Below are 9,986 nucleotides of genomic sequence, written 5' to 3'. Positions count from 1 at the left end.
GACTCCAGTTATTTCACTCACTGTACCCAGATTTAAAAATAGCAAACAGTAAATAAACAAATGTGGCACTTATTAACATATATACAATTAAAAAACTGAAAGGTGCAGCAGTGTGATGTAGATATGATTAATGGAAGGTGCATTGTTACAGCATATGATAGTGTTACTATAATTACTGTTATTTTTAGGGCCCAAGCACTGACAGTGTGAAGGCCCTATTGTATCTGAAGGATTTTTTTTTCCTCGTTTTTCTTCTGGCGAAATGAGGGCCTTTTTCCCCCTAAACGTGCCCCAAAAGTCACCAAATTTTGCACCAAGCCAGGCCTGGTGAAAAATGTGATATTTCATGGTTTGCATTAATGGGCGTGGCCTAATGGCTCAACAGCGCCCCCTAGAAAACTTTGTGCCTCAAGCCCCACAATACAGTTTGACGTACATGCAAGAAAATCGGTACACACCTGTATCATGTCACAACTTAAAGAAAAGTCTCTTGGCGCCATGGCTGAAACCCAACAGGAAGTCGGTAATTTATGCCATTCCTTTGGCCGTTAATACGGCCCGAACCGTGACGTGCACCCAGGTGTGTTACACATCAAGATGCGCGTCTCAATGCTGTGATGATGCGCATTACTTTTCTCAGTCAAGAGCGTTACCTTGGCGATGATTATCTTCATGTGATTGGTTGATATTTGATATTCCCTATTTTCTGCCATAACTTTTGAATGGTTTGACTTAGAGAGTCATGGTGGTGTCATCGGACTCGGGTTTGAGTCCTTGACCTTCATTGGTGATAATTACACACCCGAGGGCCTGTTCATCGCTGCTTGCAGCTTTAATTTCATTTGTTTCAGGACTGTACTTGTCTGACCTCTTTCTTTGAAAGGTTAAAACACACTCTGATCAAACACTGGGGACGTCATTACATTCACCGATTTAATTGGGAGCGACTGTTCTGGTTCGGTACAGGCATTAGAAATAAAAAGATCAACACCAACCTGCTTGACTTTGTATTAAGCCATGCCAGATTAGTGGTCAAACTCAGGAGAAACTCTGCTCATTTTGAAGGGAGGATGGTGGATGTGTGGCTAAAATTAGAATCTGTTTTGAAAAAGGATTTATATCTAATTCTGAAACATGACCCAAAATGAAATGAAAAAATGAGTTCATTGATATGTTTGTTGAAGGGAATACTTTAGTTGAAGTAACGGCATGAGACAGGCTGATGCCCCATTTGTAATTTTGCTTCGGGATCTGTCAACAGTATTAGAACCAACCTTTTTTTTCACTTTGGAAGTATTTTATAGTTTTTGCTTTGAACATGACTGTGTGCAGATGGAAATTTATTTGGAGATTTGAATGTTATATGGCTTGTTTTATTTACATTACTTTGAAAAGTAAGTGGTGGTGGTCGGAGGGGCCGTTTGGCGCGATATGGCAGCCACGCTTCCGTCAGTCTGCCCCAGGGCAGCTGTGGCTACAAATTGTAGCTTACCACCACCAGTGAGGATGTGTATGAATGAATAATGATCTCTGTAAAGCGCTCTGGGTGCCTTGAAGGGCGCTATATAAATCCAAGTCATTATTATTATTATTATTAATGTCTTGATTGTGACGGAGATCAAAGAATGGAAAGTTTTGTTTAAAAAGCGATAATGCATGAAAAGTTTTTAATGTAAAGTATTTTTTTCATAATAAAAGATTTAAAAAAAATGCGGCCGATCTCGTCTGATCTCGGAAGCTAAGCAGGGTCGGTTCTGGTTAGAACTTGGATGGGAGACCGCCTGGGAATGGCTCATGACCCCCCCAAGTCCCTATGGTCAACCTGGGGTGTGGGTGATCCTGGTGATCCTGGGGATGGAGGTGTCCAAGCGGTGGAGCTGTGAAGCAGAAGGTCGCGGGTTCGATCCCAGGCTGTGGCAAAGATGAAGAAGCGCTTCAGGGGTCATTCAGACGTGTGTGGAGTCTTTGCAAATTATGTATTAATGATAAGTGATGTATTAATGAATGGAGAATAAAACTCTTGGTAAATACAACATCTGGGGGTTAAGTCTGTTCAGTATTGCTGAATTCAAATCTGCTGAAATGCTTCAATATACACGAATCCGGCGACCGGTTTGTGTGCGTCTCCATCTTGCGGCGGCACAAGCGCTGCGGTGGCAGGTGTCAATCTTCCACCGCAGCGCTGTTATTGTAACCTGATGCTCTACAGCATCATTATAGCTGGATTGATGATGTTAGACAGTGGCCTTCCATAAATAATGAAGGTATCTTAAATTAATGCTGATGTTAATTTATAAATAATGATTTGTTTGAGCGATAAGCAGGAAAGAATAGAGGAATAGGGAGATAAGGGAGTGTATGATTAAACACTGTAATATAGCTCTCTCCACCTCCTCTCCTTACGAGGCACGTCTGCACAATTAAATATTACCTGTTTATGTTTTGTTTTATTTTAGGTAGCCTATCCAAGAATATTTTATTGATCGCCTGGCGTCCGATGACGAAAAAAACCGCAATTACAGGTCTCTAATTGAAGGGCAGAACTATCTCAGCTCCGGATGATACAGAATACATACATACATAACCCCAATCTGCAGATAAAACTAGTTTGTTGAGGAAAAAATATTAACTCTATTTGTAGCTGCAGAAGAAAAAAAATAATCTCACGAGGAAAAGAAAAATATTGCTCACGCCATCGGAGCCTCTTCAGCATAAAAAAAAAGAAAAGAGAAGTAAGAGTAATAAAAAAGATGTACTGTATGTTGTACTATTATACTAATTTATTGAAACACATGGCGAGTCAAACATTTACCAAAGCAGCTGCCAGACACTAAACAAGGTAGTAAGACGGTGGTTCTGCAGAACTGCGGCAGTAAATCCTCATCGGAGCTTCATTCTTTAGTAGTGATTTCATATGAACCCAAACCGTTAATAATCATTATTTTCTCCATATACCGCTCCCTGGCTTCCTTGTTTAAGGTATCCAGGTAAATTCCAGTTCCTTTCCAGCAGTTTAACATCTTTTTTTGCGTTCCGTCTGTTCACTTAGTGAAACAGAAAAGTAGTTTTTAAAGTCCGTCCCGTCTTCATTCACTATCAAAACAAATGCACGTGACGGGACAGGAGTGTTCCGATGATACAAATACATTAAGAGAGCCTGGCAGGGAGCGGAGTAATAGATCCATACGTATATATGTCTATGGGCTGGAGCGGAGGAGCGGAGCCGCCACCGCAGTAATGGCGGCCGCTCGACTTCCGGGTTTCGCCGGATCAATTTTCACCTGTTTCAAGTATATTTTCACTTGAAATAAGTAGAAAAATCTGCCAGTGGAACAAGATTGTTTTGCTTGTAATGAGAAGATAAATCTTGTTCCACTGGCAGATTTTTCTACTTATTTCAAGTGAAAATTTACTTGAAACAGGTGAAAATTGTCAAATAAGTTATTTTTCTGGTGATGAATCTAAATGTTGAAATAGCAGTAAAACCACATTCATTGATGAAATGACATAAGGGATGGAAAGGAGGGATGATTTTACAGGGGGGATGATTTGGACCGTTTTTATTTCAGGGGGGATGCAATTTTTCCTTATTGTTTTTTAAATCCAGCAGGTGTGCGTGATGCCTTTTACTCCGACAAAGCCTCCTTCCACGCCTGTGCTCCAGGAAGACACTCACTGACACTGAGTCCAGTTGAATAAAGCTTTTGTTGCACATCATCAGCTGTTGTGCCAACGACAGTCCGGTCAGTGATCCAGTCAGATTTCACAGTTTCAAGCTTCCTCCTTCAGACCGGGATGCAATGAAGACGGCAGACATCTGAGAGCACCAGGGCAGATCTTGTAACAGAGTCAGACAGTATGCATCATCTTTTACACTCAGTAGAATTACATGCCGCTCAACAAGCAGTATGCTAGTTATTGCATATTGAACTGGCAGTGTGAACACAGCTATAGAGACCAATGCATGTGTTAAATCAATATCACTGAAAGCAATTGGAACTCATTCGTACAAGAAGAAAAGCTGGCGTTTGTTTTTCTTTTGGTGATGATAAAACTTTAAATACAGTGTCATCCACGACAACTTGTGTGTGTTAAAATGTAACGATTAGATAGCAAGATCATGTGTTATTGGATTGGTATTAGAGTCTTCAAATCAATGGGAATAACTCATAAGAATGCTTGGTAAAATGTTTCATCCTGAGCTGGAAGACATCTTCACATCAACTCAATGCAACACAATAATGTGTTGTTTTTGATAATACACAAGCTCGTTTTTTAACCTCTCATTCAGCACCCGGGTATTGTAGGTGTTGTTTTTTGAAGCTTTGCACATGTAAAATAAAGTGTTGAACGCAGCTCCCTGTCGGACCACTTTTTTTGGAACCAGCATGAGTTGGAAACGTCTTCAAATTCCCTCACATGGCATTTTTTGTTGTTAGATTGCCATTACAGTTATAATATTTTCATGGTCCTGTGGGAGAATAATTTCACTACTTCTGCTGTGCTTTTAAACAGCTGTGTGTGTCTGGTTTTCTGGTGTTTATAATAACAAGAAAAGAAATACATCTTCACTCTAATGTGCTCCATGAAAGAGCATTTGAACGCTACGCGTCTGAAGCTGGAGCTGATTTGCTGCAAACGAGGATGAATGTGCACATGTTCCCAAACGTAGCAACAGCGCCCTCTGCTGGTTCATGGCGGTATGGTCGTAAGCGGCAGCTGCGGCTTCACAACTGTCTTCTATACGCACTTACCGAGTGTACTGTCACGTTTGTGTTTGTTTCATCATAACTGAACAACACAAACATCCGTATGCTGTCCTTTGACGACCGAGTTACTCCTTCAAATAAATGGATGGCGCTCCTATAGTTTATTTCTTTAGTTCAGCCACTTATAGGCTCTGCAAAGCGATTTAGCCTTTTTCCTATTCACCCGTTCACAGCCTCTTATTTTAGACACTCACAATGTGACACCAACCCCCGGTGAACACGTGGGAGTGAAGTGTCTCATAAACACCGACACACGGCAGCTGCAGAGTTTCAGCTCCGCTACAATCCACCAGCTCCACTTGTGAAGGAGCTCATCATCAGTTGCCACAAGACATCCAGAAGTTGTTTCAAATAAAAGAAAATAAACACAATCTCAGGGGAATATGCAATTTAAAAAAACAGCATGTACGAACAAAAATCAAAACCTATTGTGTATCAGCGAAGGGAATTAATCTGTGGAACAACTGCAAAGATGAAATGAAATCATGCAAATCACTAAGTAAGTTTAAACAAATCTTTAAAATCAATACTCTTTATGGATACAAAACGGAAATGGACACATGAACTGACAGCCAGTGACCAAAGTGCCTTGCTCAGCTGAACCACTTTTCCTTTTCTTTTAGAAGTTCTACAAACTGTCCCCTGAGGTGTCAGACTGTCATGGCCGCCGTACAGACGTGTCTCGCTCAATGATTGGTGGGTTGAGCGCTCTCTCTGCTGAACAGAGCTCAACCATTGGTCGGCATAGGGACTTGGCTGGGAGATCGCCTGGGAATACCAGGTGCTGTAAGCTTTTTCAACCAGCAGAGAGCGCTAGAGCTCAATCTACCCACACATGTTTCAACGTGGTAACAGCGACCACTCACATGTAAAGTTCACCTTTATTGTTTCATCATAAAAAGCCAACACTCTGGCCATGCTCTTGAGTGAATCTTTGTGTGTTATTTCACAAACATGAAACATTTCATTTATAGAAAAACATTGTGTAAGTTAACTCTGAAATATAGTGAGTAGATTTCAAACAATCTCCCGTTGGTCCTGGACTATATTTGCAGAGCCAGCCCAAGATCATATAGTTTGAAACGTCTTTAAAAATCCCAATAATTGAATCAGAGAGTCTGCAGATAATCCAGACGTGTTGTTGTCAAAGTTCTAATGTTTTTCCACGTGTAATTTGAATATCTAGGAATTAACTGGGTTTCTGCAGTTACTGCAATCAGAAGTGATCTGACTTTCATCACACGACACAATAATAGACAAAGAATGTAATAAATCTGAAAACACAAATATGCAGACTGGATGTTTGGATCTTCACGTGACTTTCAGCAGGTGGTTAGCATGTAAGGCAAGGCAAGTTTATTTGTATAGCACAGTTCAACACAAGGTAATTCAAAGTGCTTTACATCAACATTAAAAGCGGCAAGACACAATTAAACAGTAAATAACAAATAAAATGAAATAAAATTATAAGAAAAGAGGTAAAATAATAAAAAGCACAGGTTGTTAAAGAGGAAGGGCAGTAGATCCAGCAGGTTCATCTCATTCTTGTAAAAATCTATGTATGACTTCCTCATGCAGTATTCTATGTGACGTCATGAACGACATCACGTGTCTTTGACGACGGTCCGAGGCTGCAGTAAAGAGGATTGGAACGTGTCTGTGAGTCTGATGCTGGAACTGATTTGCTGAAAACGATGATGACGCTTATCAAGTGTACTGTAGCGTTTGTGTTTTCTTCATCTCAACTAAACAACACAAACACCTGCATGCTGTCGTTTGACGAGCGAGTCTCTCCTTAAAGTTTACCAAAACCTGTGAGAAAGAGTTCTGGCTTTTGTGAATAAATGTAAAATGATTATGCAAGTAATTCTGGCTGTAGTTTTGACAATCACATTCAATAGATGGATCCTGTTCATCCTGCATCCTGTTTTTCAAGAGGAAATTAAATAAAGATAAGATTTTAAGATAAGATATTCTTTTATTAGTCTCACAGCGGGGAAATTCACATGAAGGCTGTTCTTGGCTCAAATAAATTGCTTATTAAGCTTTATTAAACTATTTATTAAACGACACAGAGACACGCTGGAATGCAGGAGGCTGGCAGGCAGGAGTTTGTTCCAGGAATGGTGGTCTGGTTCGTGGGTGTGTGCTGCTGCCTGTCAGTCCGTGTCCAGGCCTGGAGGTCTGGCTCCGGGGACGACCCCCGATCTAAGCCCCATTCAGCTCGGCTCTCCTCCCCGCCAGCCTCAGGTCCTCCGTTTCCGGGCTCTCTCGGTCTGGTTCTGGATGCGTCTGCCTCCGGGGACGACCCCCGTTGTCTCAGCGCCACTTGGCAGCGGATCTAAGCCCCGCAGGCCTCCCCGTGAGCCTCTGGTCCAGCTGGTCCGGGGTATCTCGGCCTCCTCCACCGTCCCAAAGACCCCCTGTACCCCATGCTCAAACACCCAGCTAACCGGCCGAACCCGGGGGTCTTCGGCGGATTTGTGTCCGGGAATGGTGCGCCGTCCTCGGCCTTGCTGGCTGACAGGTGCCCCCTCGTCCCTGGAGGAAAAAAGTCAAAGATACTCCGATTTAAACCAAACTTTACACATTTATAGGCACCTATAGGGTGATGTTAAATCTGGGGTATAGGCTTCCAGAACCTCACGGTTCCCCAGATATAGCCCATAACATTTTTGTTAAACTTTACTACAAATCACTTCCATTGTGTTGAAAATGCTCTGAAACGTGCTCTAAACCACTTTCTGAAAGAACTTTCTCGGACGTGGCACTTAGTACTTTTCTCTGGTCGCGGTCCGCCAGACTATGTTTGTTCTGAAAGTCCCACGTGGTGCTTGCTCACAGTTCATAATACGAGTCCGAGAACACAAGGAGAGAGTTTAGAATATTCTGGAGGGTAGAACGGCGTCGTTTGGTCCGAGTTTTGACCGCTAAATCGCTCGGGTCGGGACTTCCAGCCGAGGACCGGTGACCGACGAACAAGTGTCCGATAACGGTGCGCCTTTCTCGGACTCGGTCTGCTGGAAGTCCCGGTCCTCGGCCCGGTTGTCATGAATTTTAGAGGACCTCCAGCGGCTTCTCTGGGACCCCAAATACGCTCATCCACGGTTGTTTCACCTCTCCAGCACCTTCCAGGGCTGATAAATCAGCCAACAGCCTGTGTATGCAGGACCTCATAAACTGGCCAAAAATGCCTTATTATGAACAATTTCCCATTGTGTTTTAGTGTCCTGACACGTGTTTTGAACCACTGACTGCGTAAACAGCCAAGGATGACACTTTGTCTGTTTTCTTTAGATCAGAATCTCAGGGCATGGTATGGCTCTCTCGGTCCGGTTCTGGGTCCGTCTGCCTCCGGGGACGACCCCCGCGGTCTCAGCGCCACTTGGCAGCGTATCGAAGCCCCGTGATGCTCGGCCTCCTCCTCCGTCGGGGAACGCTCACCGACCCGATGCTCACCGTTCCAAAGGCCCCTGGACCCCATGCTCAAACACCCAGCTCACCGGCCGAACCCGGGGGTCTTCGGCGGATTTGTGTCCGGGAATGGTGCGCCGTCCTCGGCCTCGCTGGCTGACAGGTGCCCCCTCATGCCTGGAGGAAAAAAGTTAAAGATTCTCTGATTTACACCAAACTTTATACACTTATAGGCAACAATAGGATGATGTTAAATAAATGTTAAATCTGGGGTATAGGCTTCCAGGACCTCACATTTCCCCAGATATAGCCTATAACATGTTTTTACACTTTACTACAAACCTTTCTCACTGTGTTTTAAATGCTCCGAAACTTGCTATAAAACACTTTCTGGGAGAACGTTTTTGGACGTGGCACTTGAAGTGTATCTATAGTGGAGGAGGGGGGGGAAACCCCGCCACCCGATAGACCAGAGGCCGACAAGGAAGAACCCTGAACCCAGGCCACCCGCAACCCCAAAGAGGCTGGAAAGAGGGCGGGAGGAAACCCCCCCCAGCAAAGCCCCGCCCCTCCCAGTGAGGCCCAGCCCCCCAGCGAGGTCTGCCCCATCCCAGCGGCGGCCGAGGGGACCCGCGGGCCCCCACAACTACTGGAAGAGGCAGCCAGGGAACCCACAGCGGTGGACCGGGATCCGGGAGAACCCTGTCCTCACCATGTTCTTGTTCCAGTGGAGGTCCCGGATGCACCTCACCATGTTCTTGTTCCAGTGGAGGTCGCGGACGCACCTCACCATGTTCTTGTTCCAGTGGAGGTCCCGGACGCACCCCACCATGTTCTTGTTCCAGTGGAGGTCCCGGACGCACCTCACCATGTTCTTGTTCCAGTGGAGGTCCCGGACGCACCTCATCATGTTCTTGTTCCAGTGGTGGTCCCGGACGCACCTCATCATGTTCTTGTTCCAGTGGTGGTCCCGGACGCCCCTCATCATGTTCTTGTTCCAGTGGAGGTCCCGGACGCACCTCATCATGTTCTTGTTCCAGTGGAGGTCCCGGACGCACCTCAGCATGTTCTTGTTCCAGTGGTCATCCCGGAAAGACCCCAGCCTTTCCCCGTTTCTCTGCCTGTGCCTCAGCCGACACCCAGGCCCCTGCCAAGGACCCGGTGTCCCCCTCAGATAGCCCCTCGGACTCTTTGCCCCCCTCAGCCGGCCCCTCGGGCTCTTTGTCCCCCGAAGCCAAGGTCCCTGCCACAGCCAACGGCCCAAGCCTCGGCCCTGAGGACGGCCCCCTGAGCTCTGACTCTGCGTTGGCCTGGTGTGAAACTGACTGGTTCAAGCTCGGTTGACCCGACACTGACCCGACCCTGAACCGAGGCACAACTCCAGGACAAGGGTTGAACTTACCGTTTGGAGGTCAAAAATAAATAAATGTAAGGTCAATCATGCCACTGTGCCATGTGTTGACTGCTACAGATACACGTGTGGCAAATGCAGAAGGGAGATGCCATGCCAGTGCCGGGATTGTGTGTGAGAGCTCAAATGTACACACTCACTGCCACTCTAACACTGTACCCACATAATGCTTTTTTTATTATTTGTAAATATGTTTTGGTATTTTTTTTATCAAAAAATCTCAGAAATAAAGGAAAAAAAATGTTTATTGATCCCTTCCTTCCTGTTGATCCTTCCCACTGCATACAGCACATTGTCCAGTTTATGTCTTTGTGTGGCAGGTCGGGTGTTGCTCTGCTCCACCCCCTCCCACTCAATCGACATCACCGGTGCTTGATTGTTCATTGGCATCA

This window comes from Cololabis saira, chromosome 4, assembly GCF_033807715.1.
Source record: "Cololabis saira isolate AMF1-May2022 chromosome 4, fColSai1.1, whole genome shotgun sequence".
NCBI classification, from domain to species: Eukaryota; Metazoa; Chordata; class Actinopteri; order Beloniformes; family Belonidae; genus Cololabis; species Cololabis saira.
The sequence above is the reverse complement of the archived record's forward strand: the minus strand, read 5'-3'. Positions refer to the sequence as shown.